Source organism: Cervus elaphus, chromosome 13 (assembly GCF_910594005.1).
Source record: "Cervus elaphus chromosome 13, mCerEla1.1, whole genome shotgun sequence".
Taxonomy (NCBI): Eukaryota; Metazoa; Chordata; class Mammalia; order Artiodactyla; family Cervidae; genus Cervus; species Cervus elaphus.
In genome coordinates this window covers 52655256-52672448 of record NC_057827.1, presented here as the reverse complement: position 1 = coordinate 52672448, position 17193 = coordinate 52655256, and the positions used below count along the sequence as shown (strand labels likewise).

At 38.7% G+C, this 17193-nt stretch overlaps 1 pseudogene; it reads right to left on the bottom strand.

Moving 5' to 3' along the window:
- Positions 1-960: 960 nt before the first annotated feature.
- Positions 961-16804, bottom strand: LOC122706424 (annotated as a pseudogene).
- Positions 16805-17193: the final 389 nt, after the last annotated feature.

Sequence of the window (17193 nt, the reverse complement as noted above, 5' to 3'; positions counted from 1 at the left end):
CACTAGATGTATGTTTTTTGGCAAAGTCATGTCTCTGCTTTTTATAAGCTGTCTAGGTTGCTCATAAGTTTCCTTCCAAGGACTAAGCATCTTTTAATTTCATGGCTGCAGTCACCATCTGCAGTGTTTTTGGAGCCCTCAGAAATAAAGTCTGTAACTGTTTCCATTGCTTCTCCATCTATTTGCCATGAAGTGATGGGACCAGATGTCATGATCTTAGTTTTCTGAATATAGAGTTTTAAGCCAACTTTTCAATCTCCTCTTTTGCTTTCATCAAAAGGATCTTTAGTTCTTCTTTTTCTGCATAAGAGTAGTGTCATCTGCACATATGAGGTTATTTATATTTCTCCTGGAAATCTTGATTCCAGCTTGTGCTTCATCCATCCCAGAGTTTCTCATGATGTATTCTGCATATAAGTTAAATAGGCAAGGTGACAATATACAGCCTTGACGTACTCCTTTCCCAATTTGGAACCAGTCTGTTGTTCCATGTCCAGTTCTAACTGTTGCTTCCTGACCTGCATACAGATTTCTGAGGGTGTGAACATGCTGCACTCAATATGCCATCACATTTAGAAAACTCAGCAGTAGCCACAGGACTGGAAAAAGCCAGTTTTCATTCCAATCCCAAAGAAAGGCAATGCCAAAGAATGCTCAAGCTACTGCACAATTGCACTCATCTCACACGCTAGTAAAGTAATGCTCAAAATTCTCCAAGCCAGGCTTCAGCAATATGTGAACCGTGAACTTCCAGATGTTCAAGCTGGTTTTAGAAAAGGCAGAGGAACCAGAGATCAAATTGCCAATATCCGCTGGATCATCAAAAAAGCAATAGAGTTCCAGAAAAACATCTATTTCTGCTTTATTGACTATGCCAAAGCTTTTAACTGTGTGGATCACAACAAACTGTGGAAAATTCTTAAGAGATGGGAATACCAGACTGACCACCTGACCTGCCTCCTATGAAAGACGGTAATGGCATTTAATAATTTCATGATTTTCTGGCTGTTGATCCACACAATTCTTCAATCCCCAATAACACATTTCTCCACTATACATCATAGCCAGCAAATGAATGTCACTAAATATTCCTTCACTCAGTTAATTAGCTATGTCTAGGTCTTGGAAAGAAACACCTTTATTTAACTGGATGGGACACTGAAAATTCAACAACTGATTCCACCAACAAGGTACTTTTTAAGCAAGTTGGATTATCTTCTCAGCCATTCTCTCCTTTTGGTCAGAGAATGACAATACATGTAGAGTAGAGCTCCTCATCTCCAAGGGATACATTCCAGGAGTTCATCCCCAAGGAAATCACAATGTTTCAGATGCACATTATTTTCTTTAAGTAAAGTTTCTGGCTCTGAAAGAAAATTGATCAACTCTTTTTGTGCAGTAGCTTCAAGAAAATCTTCATCTACTAGCTTGTTCTACACAAAATATGTCCTGTCCAAATAGCCTGTCTGTAAGGTTGTTGAAGATTGTATGGATTTGAACATTTTTTGTCTTCTTAGCACAAAAGTTTCAATTTTTCTAGATGTGCAGAAGCCAGAATTAAAAAGTGATTATCTTTGCCAGTGGCTTCGCTAAGTTGTTGTATGTGGGTCTGAGCCAGATCTCCACGCTCCTCCACTTGCCTTACCACACTCGAGCCTGCAGCTGCCTTGACCGCAACAGGCAGGCACACACATTTTGTTCTTCTTGATGTGATGGTAAATGGGATTGTTTGTTTAATTTCTCTGCCTGGTGACTTAGTAGGTAAAGAGTCTACGTGCAATGCTGGAGACCTGGGTTCAATCCCTGAGTCAGGAAGATCCCCTGGAGGAGGAAATGGCAACCCACTCCAGTGTTCTTGCCTGGAGAATTCCATGTATAGAGGAGTCTGGTGGGCTACAATCCATGGGGTCACAAAGAGTCATACATGACTGAGTGACTAATAGCACTATCTGTTATTAGTGTATTTTTTTTAACCTTTTCTTGGCCCATATTATTTTGATTTTTAAAAATTTTGATTGAAGTATAGTTGTTTTACAATGTTATTACTCTCAGATGTACAGCCAAGTGAATCAGTTATATATGTATCCACTTTTTTGTTTTAGATTCTTTACCCATATAGGTCATTACAGAGTACTAAGTAGACGTCCCTGTTCTACACAGTAAGTCCTTATTAATTATCTATTTTATATATAGTACTCTGTATGTGTCAATTCCAATCTCCCAGTTTATCCCTTCTACCTGTTATTTGTTGGTAATTATAAATTTGTTTTCTATATCTATAACTCTCTTTCTGTTTTAGATAAGCCTATTTTTACCATTTTTTAAGTGATACCATATGATATTTGTCTTTCTGTCTGACATATTTCACTCAGTATGACCAGCTCTAGGTTCATTCATGTTGCTGCAAATAGCATTATTTCTTTCTCTTTTATGACTGAGTAATATTCTGTTGTATACATGTACCACACCTTCTTTTTCCATTTTTCTATTGATGGACATTTAGGTTGCTTCCATGTCCTGACTAAATGTAAATAGTGCTTCAGTGAACATTGGAGTGCATGTGTCTTTTTGAATTATAGTTCCCTCTGGATATATGTGCAGGCATGGGATTACTGGATCATATGGTAGTTCTGTATTTAGTGTTTTAAGGAATCTCCCAACTCTTCTCCATAGTGGCTTTACCAATTTATTTCCCACCAGCAGTATAGGAGGGTTCCCTTTTCTTCACATCTTCTCCAGCATTTATCATTTGTAGATTTTTTTTATGATGGCCTTTCTGATGGATGTGAGGAGATACTTTGTTGTTTTGATTTGCATTTCTCTGATAATTAATGATGTTGAGCATCTTTTCATGTACTTTTTGGCCACCTGTAGGGCATCTTTGGAGAAATATCTCTTTGGACCTTTTGCTCATTTTTTGATATTTTTCTATAGTGGGCTGCATGAGCTGTTTGTATATTTTTATATTAATCCCTTGTCAGTTGCTTCATTTGAAAATATCTTCTCCTATGATAAGGGCCTAGTTGTTTATTTCTGTTTGTATTTTCATCACTTCAGGGGTTGAATTTAAAAAGATCTTGCTGCAGTTTATTTCAAAGTGTATTCTCTGCTTTCCTATAAGAGTTTTAGTGTCTGGCCTTGGATTTAGGTCTTCAATCCATTTTGAGTTAAGTTTCATGTATAGTGTTAAGGAGTATTCTAATTTAATTTTTTACATGTAGCTCTCCAGTTCCCCAGCAACACTTATTGAAGAGACGGTCTTTTCTCCATTGTATATTTTTACCTCCTTTGTCACACATTAGGTGACCCTAGGTGCATGAGTTTATCTCTGGACTTTCTATCTTGTTCCACTGATCCATAATTCTGTTTTTGTGTGAGCACCATACTCTCTTGATGAATGTAGCTTTGTAATATAGTCTGAAGTCAAGAAGACCAGTTCCTCCAGCTCCAATTTTTTTCCCCAAGATTGCTTTGGCTTTTCAGGGTCTCTTGTGTTTCCACACAAATTGTAACATTTTTTAATTCTACTTCTGTGAAAAATGCATTTAGTAATTTCATAGGGATTGCATTCATTCTGTAGATTTCTTTGAGTAGTATAGTCATTTTAACAATATTTATTCTTCCAATCCAAGAATATGGTATATCTTTCCATTTGTTTGTGTCATTTTTTATTTCTTTTATCAGTATGTTATAGTTTTCTGACTATAGGTCTTTTGCTTCCTTAGGTAGGTTTACTCCTAGGTAATTTGTTCTTTTTGATGTGATGATAAATGGGATTGTTTCCTTAATTGCTCTTTATGATCTTTCATTGTTAGTGTGTAGGAATGCAAGAGATTTCTGTGTGTTAATGTTGTGTTATGCAACTCTACCTAATTAATTGATGAACTCTAGTAGTTTTCTGATAGCATCTTTAGGATTTTCTATGTGAAGTATCATGTTATCTGCAGACAGTGACAATTTTACTTCTTCTTGTCCAATTTGGAGTTATTTTCTTTTTCTTCTGTGATTGTTATGACTAGGGAATGGACATTTTGTTGTATCCCTTAAAAGAAATGTTTTCAGCTTTTTTCCATTGAGTATGATGTTAGTTGTAGTTTTGTCTTAATATGAGTTTTACTATGTTGAGATAAAGGGCTTCCCTGATAGCTCAGTTGGTAAAGAATATACCCACAAGCAGGAGACCCTGGTTTGATTCCTAGGTCAGGAAGATCTGCTGGAAAAAGGATAGGCTACCCACTCCAGTATTCTTGGGCTTTCCTTATGGCTCTGGTAAAGAATCTACCTGCAATGTGGGAGACCTGGGTTCGTTCCCTGGGGTTGGGAAGATCACCTGGAGATGGGAAATGCTACCCACTCCAGTATTTTGTCCTGGAGAATTTGATGGACTGTATAGTCCATGGGGTCACAAAGAGTTGGACACGACTGAGCAATTTTCACTTTCACTTTCATGTTGAGGTGTGTTACCTTTCTGGAGAGTTTTTGTCATAAACGGGTGCTGGATTTTGTCAAAAGATTTTTCTGCATCTATGGGGATGATCATATAGTTTTTATTCTTCAATTTGTTTTGCTGTATCACACTGATTGATTTGCAATATTGAAAAATATCAGAGATATTGGGATAAGTTTCACTTGGTCATGGTATATGATCCTTTAAGTGTATTGTTAAATTTGATTTGCTAGAATTTGTTGAGAATTTTTGTGTCTGTGTTCATCAGTGATATTATTAACCTGGTATTTCCTTTTTCTGTGGTACCTTTGGTTTTGGTATTAAGGTGATGGTGGCCTCATAGAATGAGTTTGCAAGTGTTCTTTCCTCTGCAATTTTTGGAATAGTTTCAGAAGGATAGGTACTAACGCTTCTCTAAATATTTGATAGAATTTGCCTGTGAAGCCATCTGGTCCTGGATGTTAGCAATGTTATAGCTGATTCTTCTACTTTTTCTAAATCCAGCTTGAACATCTGGAAGTTCTTGGTTCACGTACTGCTGAAGCCTAGCTTGAAGGATTTTGAGAATTCTTCACTAGCATGTGAAACAAGCACAATTGTGAGGGCATATGAACATTCTTTGGCATTGCCCTTCTTTAGGATTGGAATGAAAACTGACTTTTTCCAGTCCTATGGCCACTGCTGTGTTTTCCAGATATGCTAGCATATTGAATGTAGCACTTTAACAGCAACATCCTTTAGGATTTGAAATAGCTCAACTGGAATTCCATCACCTCCACTAGCTTTGTTTGTAGTAATGCTTCCTAAGGCCCACTTGAATTCACACTCCAGGAATACTGACTCTAGGTGAGTGATCACACCATTGTGGTTATCTGCGTCATGAAGACCTTTTTTGTACAGTTCTGTGTATTCTTGCCACCTCTTCTTAATATCTTCTAATTCTGTTAGGTCCATACCATTTCTGTCCTTTATTGTGCCTACCTTTGCATGAAATATTCCCTTGGTGTCTCTAATTTTCCTGAGGAGATCACTAGTCTTTCCCATTCTATTGGTTTCTTCTATTTCTTTGCATTGTTCACTTAAGGCTTTCTTATCTGTCCTTGCTATTGTTCGGAACTCTGCATTCAGATGGATATATCTTTCCTTCTTTCCTTTGCCTTTCACTTCTCACTTTTCTCAACTATTTGTAAGGCCTCCTCAGACAACCATTGTTCCTTGTTGAATTTCTTTTTCTTGGGGAAGGATTTGGTCACTGCCTTACGAACCTCCATCCACAGTTCTTCAGGCTCTCTGTCTACCAGATCTAATCCCTTGAATCTATTTGTCACTTCCACTGTATGAGCGTAATGGATTTGATTAGGTCATACCTGAATGGCCTAGTGGTTTTTCCTACTTCCAGTTTGTGGCTAAAGGATTTGGTATATTAAGACTTATCTTTGGGTATAGGATATTTTATTTTTGATAGACTTAACATTTTTTGCCAATGGTTTTTTAGCAGTTAGTTGTGGTTTTGTGTCTTCATAAGAAGAGGTGAGTTCACGTCTCTCTACTCCACCATCTTCTCTCTGTCCCTCTAATCTTCTATCAGGGAAGCATATTTCACCCTTCCTGGCACAGAAATATCTCAGTCCCGCAAATCTACCTGTTTAAGTCCTTGGGAAACACCTTAGGAATCAGCAGGCAGGCTGTCTGAGGTTGCCAATAGGTGTATTCTCTGCTCTGGTTTGTCATCTGTTGAATCTCACCTTGTTCTAAGAAAATACTGGCTCTCATTTTATCTAGTAAGTCTCTTCCTTTTGAGGCGGGGGACAGTCATTCCGACATATACAAAAATGAATGGGCAATAATTATAGGTAAAAGGAAATATTAATCACCTTAGCTTTGTCTGTCCATTAACTCTCATCACAGTACAGCCATAGTTGGAGACGTGGCCAGCCAGCTAAGTCAGAACACAGTAGGCAGTTCCAGTATCCGTAAGGAATTCCATTCTCCTTCCTGCCACATCAAGAGTGACCTGAGGCTCTGTTGGAGTGATGAGGATGGATTGAGTAGGGTTAGGCAGGCACTTCAGGCCCATTCATTCATGTGTAGGAATCTGACAAATTTGGGAGGAACTGGAGCCAGTTAGGGTTGTCCTTCTGGCATCTCACAAGAGGGTACTTGGGACATTCCCTCTTCCTAGTGCCCCTCCTTTTGACAGAATGTCCACTGATTGTGGCCCAGGAGGCTTCTCCACTGTTTCTTTGGTCTTCTTGGCCTCTAGGGTCCCCTCAAGGTGATGGGTGAATCAGAGCAACCAAAAGCTTCATCTTCTTTACAAATGTCCTATCCTATTCTTATTGGCTTCCTCTGTTAAATCTCAGTTATTATAGACCTTGAGGATCTCTTTACCAAAGTTGACATGAGGTTTGGGGCCCAGACTGACACTTTTTAAATTTTCTCCTAATGTCAAGAGCAGACTGGGTGATAAAATGCATAGCCAGTGTCAGCCTCCCTTCTGCAGAATCAGGGTCTATCCCAGTGTACTTCCTGAATGGCCCTGTCTCCTGGCTCAAGAAGACTGCCTGGTTTCCATCTCTTTCCTGTGTAACTTATCAGACCTTATCATAGTTTACAGGCTTCACCATACAAGTTTCATTCTTTCTGATACACAAGTAATACAGTGTCTCATACTAGCTTTGCGCGTATAGGACCCACTAGTCCTATTGTGGGTCATGATCTGGGATTGTGTCACCCCTGTTTGATAAATCTGGTGGTGCAGATTTGTTGCCATTAGGCTATCTGCATGTTCTCTGGCCTTGCTTGTATCCGTTCTTATCACCTGAGGAACAACAGTGGGGCCAGAATAATTGTGATGTCCTGCCAGGTCAGAAAGAACCTTAATCCCAATCTGATAAACCCATCCCTAAATTTGTTGGGGTTCTCCCAAGAACCTGCCAAACCTATCCTTATAGATTACTTGTTCACCCATTGAGAAGGGGACATGCACTCTAGTACTTGCCCCATTTCTGTCAGCTGTTTCTGGATCAGATAAAGGGTCTGTGAAGCAAAAGTGGGAACTAATTTTAAACCTGATTGGAGACAGCACTGGGAGCTCTGATTTGGGAATTTCTGACTTGAAAGGGTAAGGAAGGGGTAGGTCTAGAGGCTGAAAGCCATGTTAAAGTGGAGTGAACAGGCTTCTGAGGAAGAGACTTACTGAGCTGATGGCTAGTTAGCCATTAGAAGTGGAGATATGTGAGAAGTTCTGCCTCCCAGTCTTTTGGAAAAATGGAAAGAGAGGCTACACATTCACACAGTAGGAGTTTCTTAGCCTGGGGGTCTTGTTATTGTTGTTTCATAGCTAAAAGTCGTGTCTGATTCTTTTGCGACCCCATGGTCTGTAGCCTGCCAGGCTCCTCTGTCCAAGGGATTTCTCAGGCAAGAATACTGGAATTGGTTGCTAGGCATTTCCCATGTTTACATAGAAATCTGAGGGCTGACAACTGGAGATCCTGGGGGTGGTTGAGGGAGCCCTCAAGACTAGGGTGACAAAACCAAAGGGGGAGATAGCAAAGGAGATCACAGAATTCCCTTCCTCAGAGTTGGTGACACAACAGAAAGATGTTAGGGGTCATGAAGAGAGTGACCAGGATGGAGTGTCCAAGACGCAAGGGGCAGGAGTGTAGGTCTGAAGACCAGGGGAGAGTTAGAGGAAGAGTCAGAGAAAGAGAATGAAATTACCATTTAAACCGCCCCTCTGTGGGTACCTATGCAGGCACTTCCAATTTCCTGAAAGGCCAGGAACCAATCATTTCACACAGAAAAGTCTTAACTGCTTCAGCCTGTTCCTGATAGAAATTCTCTTGGTGACAGGGGGGCGGAAAATGAGAATTTTGTGAAGATTGGACTTCTAGCCATGACTTGATATGAGCGTCGAATCTCTATCACTCTTACATCTCCCAGCAGGAGAGGCCACGAGGCCAAGATCTGCACGGTATGAGGCGAGCCTCTCCCACCTCTGCTTGTCATCTGTCGTTCTGAGCTGTTGTCAGTCAAGGAAGCCTAGTGTCATAAGCTGAGAGGAGTCAGGCTGTAGCTGCCCCACATCCACTTTCTCGGAAGGAGAGGACAGAAAAAGAAGTAGAGATGAAGAGAAGGCAAAGGACCAAGGAGAAGGGACACGTGGTGCCTGAATGAGAGTTCTGGGGCCTGCGCAGGCTCACCAAATGCAGTGACACTGAGGCAAAAGGTTTAGGTGGCCACTTGTCAGCTGAGAAGAAGCTGCATTTGGCGGCCCTCAAATGCCTAGGTACCCCCTATGTGGTCAAGATAAACAGAAGCTCCATGGGCATCCCTTAGTGGTCACTAAACATGTTACTGACCTAGGTCCTTGAACTTTTTAATAAATAGACATTGGTAAGAGGCCCACACGGATTTCAGGCAGGGTATTATTAGACCCGTGATGCAGCATGGGAAAACAAAAACAAGAAGCTTTGTTCTTGCTCACTCCCCAAGAGGAGGCTAGCTAGTTCCTTAAAGAGAGTAATGCCAGGAGTGGATCAGCGGATTGGGCGGGAGGTATAGCTTGCGTGGTCTCTCCACCCCTTTGGTGATTCTGTGTTCAGGGATCATTCACGGAAGCCTGCTTTTGCTCCACACATCAAAATAGGATGGTTGGCATGTGGCCTTTTTGTTCAGAATTGCCCCAGCTGCACTTGTGTGCAATTATATTTAGTCCTTTATAGTTCATTTGTATTCCGTTGCTCAAGGAGAGGTTTATCCAGTTTGACCCTCCTGGAGAGAGTCCAGGTCCCAGACCATCTCACAGTCTTGATAATTTTGTATAGTTTCCTATATTTCTTGTAGATAAAATACTTTGTCATCATCTTGTACATTTCCTATTCCAGATTTGACTCAGACAATTCTCAGAGAAATAGTGGCCCTTTTTTTTTTTCTTCGTGTTTAAAGATCACAATCTGGGTTCAAGTGCCTACTTTTTCTTAGGTCTTTTACTGACAGAGCTACATTGCTTTATTTTTAAGAGATAATAGTGAGTTCATAAAAGCTTTAAATCTGTTAATACACACTAGTAAACAATTACAATATGAAAATTGAAGCTAACATCCCCCAGAGTGGACTCAGTCTTGATTTTCCATCATGATAAGAAATTGAGAATTGACCCTTGATATTCTATAGGAAATTCTGACTTCATTTTTCTAACCCCTTCCAACTTCACTAATTTGACCAGAAAGAGTGAAATATGGGAGGAAAATAAAAATGTATTGAACACATACACAAAGTATGCAACTTCACCAAAATATCCTACCTTTTTCAAACTCAGAAATATTTTTCTAATTCCAAAAAATCTCTGCCAGTAGGAAATAAATTTATTTAACATTCATTGACTCAAGAAAAAAATTATTTTCACACTAGAAGAGATCATCTTACTCTGTGAATTTTATAGATAAGGAAACTTGCAAAAATGGATTTATTGATTTTTCTCAGTGAAAATGATCGAGCTCACAGTTAAAGAGAGCGTCATATTACTTGCTCCTTTTGTTTCCACATACTACACAGACTCATATTATTTCTTTAACTTCTGTTCAAGTGTAGTTGACTTACAATATCATGTTAGCTACACTTATAAAGCAAAGTGATTCAGCTATACATATATGTATATATATCTACACACACACACATGCATATAATACACATATGTACACAGTTTCTCAGATTCTTTTCTATTATAGGTTATTACAAGATGTTGAGTATATTTCAATGTGCCATGCAGTAAATCCCTTTTGTTTACCTGTTATATATATATATAGTGGTCTGTATTTCCTAATCCCATACTCCTAATTTATCCCAGCATTCCTTCCCTCTTTAGAAACTATGTTTGTTTTCTCTCTGAGTCTGTTTTGCTTTGGATATAGATTCATTGTATTGCTTTTTAGATTCCACATATAACTGATATCATCTAATATTTGCATGGTAATCTCTGCATCCATCCATGTTGTTGCAAATGGCAGTATTTCATACTTTTTTAAGGCTGACTAAAACTCCATTGTACACATATGTCACTTCTTTATGCGTTCATCTGTCAATGGGCACTTGTGTTGCTTCCATGTCTTGGCTATTGTAAATAGTGCTGCAAAGTGAACATTGGGGTGTATGTATCTTTTCAAATTAGAATTTTCATCTTTTCCAGATATATCCCAGGAGTGGGGATGCTGTATCATAAATTAGCTTTATTTTTAGTGTTTTAAGGAACCTCCATACTGTTCTCCATAGTGGCTATATGAGTTTACATTCCCACCCACAGTTTAGGAGGGTTCCCTTTTCTCCACACCATCTCCAGCATTTATTATTTGTAGACTTTTGATGATAGCGATTACAACCAGTTTCAGGTGATACCTCCATCATAGTTTTAAATTTGCACATCTCTGATTAGTAGCAATGTTGAGCATCTTTTCATGTGTCTCTTGGCCATTTGTACATCTTCTTTGAAAAAGTGTCCAGGTCTTTGGCCCTTTTTTTTTTTTTTTTGATTGGGTTGTTTGTTTGCTTGTTTAATATTGAGCTATATGAGCTGTTTGTATACTTTGGAAATTAACCCCTTGTAGTCATATTGTTTGCAAATATTTTCTTCCAGTCTGTAGATTGTCTTTTTGTTTATGGTTTCCTTTGCTGTGCAAAAGCTTATAAGTTTGATTAGATCCCATTTGTTTACTTTTGCTTTTATTTATTTTGCCTTGGGAAACTGATCAAAGAAAAAAATTACTACAATTTTGTCCAAGAATGTTTTGCCTCTGTTCTCTTCTAGGAGTTTGTGCCTTTTATTTAGACTTTTAAAATATTTTTAATTTATTTTTGTATATGGTGTGAAAGTAATGTGAAAGTGAAGGTCATTCAGTCATGTCTGAGTCTTTGCGACCCCATAGACTATACAGTCCATGGAATTCTCTAGGCCAGAATACTGGAGTGAGTAGCCTATCCCTTCTCCAGGGGATCTTCCTGACCTAGGAATTGAACCTGGGTCTCCTGCATTTCAGGCAGATTGTTTACCAACTGAGCTATGAGGGAATCCTGGTATACGGTGTGAGGGGTATTCTAATTTCATTGATTTTCATGAGACAGTCCAGTTTTCCCAACACCACTTGCTGAAAGACTGTCTTTTCTCCATTGTTTATTCTTGTGTTCTTTGTGAAGATTAATTGATCATAAGTGTGGGGTTTATTTCTGGTCTCTATTCTATTCCATTTGTATGTCTATTTTTGTGCCAATAAAACACTGTTTTGATTACTGCAGCTTTGTCCTATTGTCTGAAGTGTGGGAGGGTTATGTCTCCAGCTTTTTCTGAAGGAAACTGGAGGGTTGTATCTACATTTCTTTTTTCTTAGGATTACTTTGATAATTCTGGTCTTTTGTGGTTCTGTTTAAATTTTATGATTATTTGCTCAAATTCTGTGGAAAATGTTTTAGGTAAGTTGAAGGGATCACATTAAATCTGTAGACTATGTTGGGTAGTATGACCATTTTAACAGTATTATTCTAATCCAAGAGCATGGAATATCTTTCCATTTCTTTGCATCTTCTTCAATTTTCTTTACCAGTGTTTTATAGTTCTCAGTTTATAGGTCTTTTACATCCTTGGTTAGGCTATTCATAGGTATTTTTTTTGATGCGGTTTTAAATGGAATTGTTTTTTACTTTTTGATATTTCATTGTTAGTGTAATGAAATGCAACAAATTTCTGTATGTTAATATTGAATTAGTCTACCTTGCTGAATTCACTTCTCACTTCTAATAGTTTTAGGGTGGGGAATTTAGGATTTTCTATATAGAGCCTACATATAATGACAATTTTACCTCTTCCATTCTAACTTGATTACCTTTTATTTCTTATCTGATTGCTTGGCTCGGACTTCCAGTACTATGTTGAACAGACATGGTGAGAGTCAGCTTCCTTGTCTTGTTCCAGAATTTAGTGGAAAGGCTTTCAACTTTTCACCATTGAGTATTATATTGACTGTGGGTTTATCATAAATGGCTTTTATTATGTTGAGATGTGTTCACTCTATACCCAATTTGATGAGGGTTTTTTAGACACAGTCTAGCATTTTCTTTATCTATTGACAAAATTTTATGGGTTTTTTCCCTCCACTTGATGTGGTGTATGACATTAATTTACATGTGAGGAACCATCCTTTCAACCTGGAATTAATTCGACTTGACTATAGTGCGTTATGATCCTTTTTGTGTTGTCGGTTTCAGTTTGCTAATATTTTATTGAAGACTTGCATCTGTATTCATCAGAGTTTGGTTTTGATATCAGGGTGATGGTAGCTTCATAGCATGACTTTGGGAGTGTTCCCTGCTCTTCAGTCTTTTCGAAGAGTTTGAGAAGGATCAGTGTTAGGTCTTCTTTGTATGTTTGGTAGAATTCCCCAGTGAAGACATCTGGTCCTGAACTTTTGTATACAAGGAGTTGAGGGGGTGGGTGGTTGGTTTGGTTGTTTTTTTTTTACAGATCAAGTTTTACTTCTAGTGATTGATCTGTTCAAATTATCTGTTTATTGACTCAATTTTAAAGACTGTATGTTTTGAGAAACATGTCCATTTCTTCTAGGTTCTTCAATTCACTGGCCTATAATTCTTCACAGTATTTTCTTATGTGTTTTTTTTTTCTGCAGTATTTACTATGTCTCATCATTCATTTCCTAGGTGTTTGGATCCCCTCTCTTTTCTTCTTTTCTTTGTTTTCTCTCTTAGCCTGGCTAAGTGTTTGTCAATTTGTCCTTTCAAAAACTAGCTCTTGGTTTTATTGATCTTTCCTATTGTTCTTTTAATCTTTGTTTTATTCATTTCCTCTCTGATCTTTATTATTTTCTTCCTTCTGCTGAATCTGGTTTTTGTTTGTTCATTTTCTAATTCTTATAGGTGGTAGGATGTGGTTGTATGTGTGTTTTAATTTACTGGGAAAGGCCTGTGTTACTATGAATGTTACTCTTAGAACTTTTTTAATGCATAGATTTTTGCAAAGTTTTGTTTTCATTGTTTTTTGTCTCTGGGTATTTTATGATTTCTTGATTTCATCAATGACCCATTGGTTTTTTAGTATCATGTTTTTTAGTCTCCATACAATCAGATTTCTTTCCTTATTTCTCTTTCTGTGTTGGTTTGTAATTTCATACGATTGTGATCAGAAAAGATAATAATTTCTGTTCTCTTAAATGTGTTGAGGCTTGCTTTGTATACTAGTGTGTGGTCTATGCTAGAGAATATTCAATGAGCACTGGAGAAGCACGTGTATTCTGTTGTCTTTGGATGTAGTGTCCAGTAGATATCAAGTAAGTCAAACTGTTCTATGTTATTTATTATACCTATTGCCTTATTGACATTCCGTCTGGAACGTCTGTTCACTGATGTCATTGAGGTGATAAAGGCTCCCTCATTACTGTGTTCCTATCAGTTTCTTACTCTCTGTCTCTTAGGATTTGTTTTTTATCTTTAGGTGCTTCTAAATTATGTGCCTATGTGTTAGCAAGCATAGTATCCTCTTCTTGTATTGATCTTTTTACCGTTACAGAGCAGCCTCCTTTGTCTGTTCTTGGACTTTGATTTAAGTCTGTTTTGTCTATTTGAATATTGCTACTCCCACTTTTGTGTCATTTCCATTTGCAAGAAATAGCTTTTTCCATCATCTCACTTTCAATGTATGTGTGTCTTTCACCAGAAATCGAGTCTACTGTAGGCAGCATATTATAGGTACTTGTTTGCTATTCAGTCTTGCACTCTCTGTCTTTTGACTGCGGCATTGTGTCCGTTATATGCTTAACTTCCTTTCTTTTTGATGTTTGTGATTCTATTTATGCTTTTGATTTGTGGTGGTGGTTGTTCAGTCGCCCAGTCGTGTCAGCTCTTTTCAACACCATGGACGACAGCACTCCAGGCTTCCCTGTCCCTCACCATCTCCTGGAGCTTGCCCAAGTCTGTGTCCATTGTATTGGTGATGCCATCCAGCCATCTCACCTTCTGATGCCTTCTTCTCTTCCTGCCCTCAATCTTTCCCAGCTTTAGGGGCTTTTCTAATGAGTTGGCTCTTCACATCTGGTGACCAAAATACTGGAGCTTCAGCTTCAGCATCAGTCCTTCCAATGAGTATTCAGGGTTGGTTTCCTTAAAGCTTGACTATTTTGATCTCCTTGCTGTCCAAGGGGCTCTCACGAGTCTTCTCCAGCACCAAAATTCAAAGACATCAATTCTTGTGCTCTGTCTTCTTAATGGTCCAGCTCTCAAAACCATATGTGACCTTTGTCGGCAGAGTGATGTCTCTGCTTTTCAACACCATGTCTTGGTTTGCCATAGCTTTCCTGCTAAGAAGCAATCATCTTCTGATTTCATGGCTGCAGTCACCATCCACAGTGATTTTAGGGCCTCAGAAGAGAAAATCTGTCACTACATCCACCTTTTCCCCTTCTAATTTGCCATGAAGTAATGAGGCCTGATGCCATGATCTTAGTTTTTTTAATATTTAGTTTTAAGCCAGCTCTTTCACTCTCCTCCTTTACTCTCATCAAGAGGTTCTTTAGTTCCTCTTTGCTTTCTGCCTTTAGAGTGGTATCATTTACATATCTGAGGTTGTTGCTGTTTCTCCCATCTATCTTGATTCCAGCTTGTAACTCATTCAGCCTGGCATTTCTCATGATGTTCTCAGCATAGGTTAAACTAACAGGGTGACCGTAGACAGCCCTGTCATACTCCTTTCTCAGTCTTAAGCCAGTCAGTTCTTCCATACAGAGTTCTAACTGTTGGATTTGTGGTTACCCATAGCTTTATCTACCAGCTTTAGATTGATAGTCATATAAGTTCAAATACATTCTATAAGATCTACAGTTTTTACTTTTCTCTCCCAATTTTTTTATTTTGATCTCCTGTTTTACATCTTTTGGCCATTAATTGTACTTGTCTCTTTTACACAATTCTGATTGTTTTATTAATCTGTGTACTGATTTAAGTGATCTTCAGTCCTTTTATACATTTGCCTTTCATATTATGTTTTTCTTTTTCATATAGATTCTTCTCTATTTAGGGAAGATCTTTAGGTATTGTTTTTGAGATTGGATTAAACAAAATATTGTTTTAGTTTTTTCTTGTCTGAGAAATTCTTAGTTTCTGCTTCTATTCTAAATGATAATCTTACTGAGTAGAGTATCCTAGATTTCAGGTTTTCCACTTTCATGACTTTGAATATATCTTTCTTTTCTGTGAAGTTTCTACAGAGAAATCAACTGATAGCCTTATGGAGGTTTCCTTGTAACTATTTCTCTTTCTGCCTTTAGAATCCTCTAATTATCTTTAACTTTGCCATTTCAATTATGATATGTCTTGGTGTGAGTCTTCTTCATCTTTGGGACCCTCTGTGCTTCCTGTTCCTGGATATATGTTTCCTTCTTTAGGTTTGGGCAGTTTTCAGTCATAAGTTCTTCAAATATATTTATGATCCCCCTTTTCTTTTTCTTTTCCTTCTGGAATACCTATTTGAGTACATTACCATGCATTATATTATTAAATATCTCATAGAATCTCATGTGTTGCTTTCATTTTTTATCTATCTAATTGGATGATTTCCATTATTCTGTTTTCCAGATGATTATTCATTCTTCTTCATTATTTAGTATACTATTTGTCGCCTTTAGCTTGTTTTTTATTTTGGCAATTGAGTTGTCTAATTTTAATTGGCTCCTCCTTATAGTTTCTAGTTCCTTGTTACAGTGATCTGCATTTCTTTTTATAATCATTCTTAATTACTTTAGCATCTTTATTACCTCCTGTTTGAATTCAGGGTCTAGTAGACCCATGTGGTCTGTTTCACTGTTTGTTCTTTCAGGGGATTTCTCTTGTTCTTTTAATTGGTAGTAGTTCCTCTGCTTTTTCATTTTATTTAAATTATCTGACTCTGAATTTAGGGGAAACAGTTATCTACTGTGGTCTTTAAGGGCTGTTTTTATGTGAGAGCTTCTCTACGTAGACTGTGTGGTAAGTCCAATATTTTTGGTGCAGATGCTCTTTTTGTTATAGATGCCTGCCATGTCTTTCATCAGAATGTCCTGGCCATTATCGCCTTGATAGGGGATGTATTTGGTGTTGCAGTGATGAGAGCCTACCTTGGATGTTGGTGGTGCCTCCACTTTGCTCTCTGGCTGTTGACAGCCCTGCTAATGCAGGGTCTGCTCCCTGGCTGTTGGAGTAGAGGTCCCTAGACCCAGTTCTAAGCTGTAGTGTGAGGAGTAGAACTGAGTCAGTACTTCTGTAAAAATAGGCACTGCCTTCTCCTTCTCGGGAGCTGTCACCAGGATGCTGCCTGCCCCCCATTGTGTGCACCCACAAATTCCATTGCTGCTGGCTCCACAGCTTTCCCTGTGGGCTGGGCCATCAGTCCCACTCCTGGCAAGTCTAGGCTCTCCACTTCTGCAGCCACTGGAGCTGTACCTCACTGTCAGGCTGTTGACAAAAGGGCTCCTATGGCAGATGCATCCCCCACCCTCTGCGTGATAATAATGGGGCTCCTGTGGTGGGCCCTCACTCCATCCCATGCAGGTCAGTGATAGCTGCCTGTACACGCTTGGCCCTCCAGGCTGTCTGCATGTAGCCATACCAAGTCCTGTCCCCAGTTCTGTGCACTGAATCCTGAGTTTAAGCACTCAGGTACCACACGCACCAGCAGGCATGCAGGTAGAGTTTCCCAGAGCAAGGGACCCTTC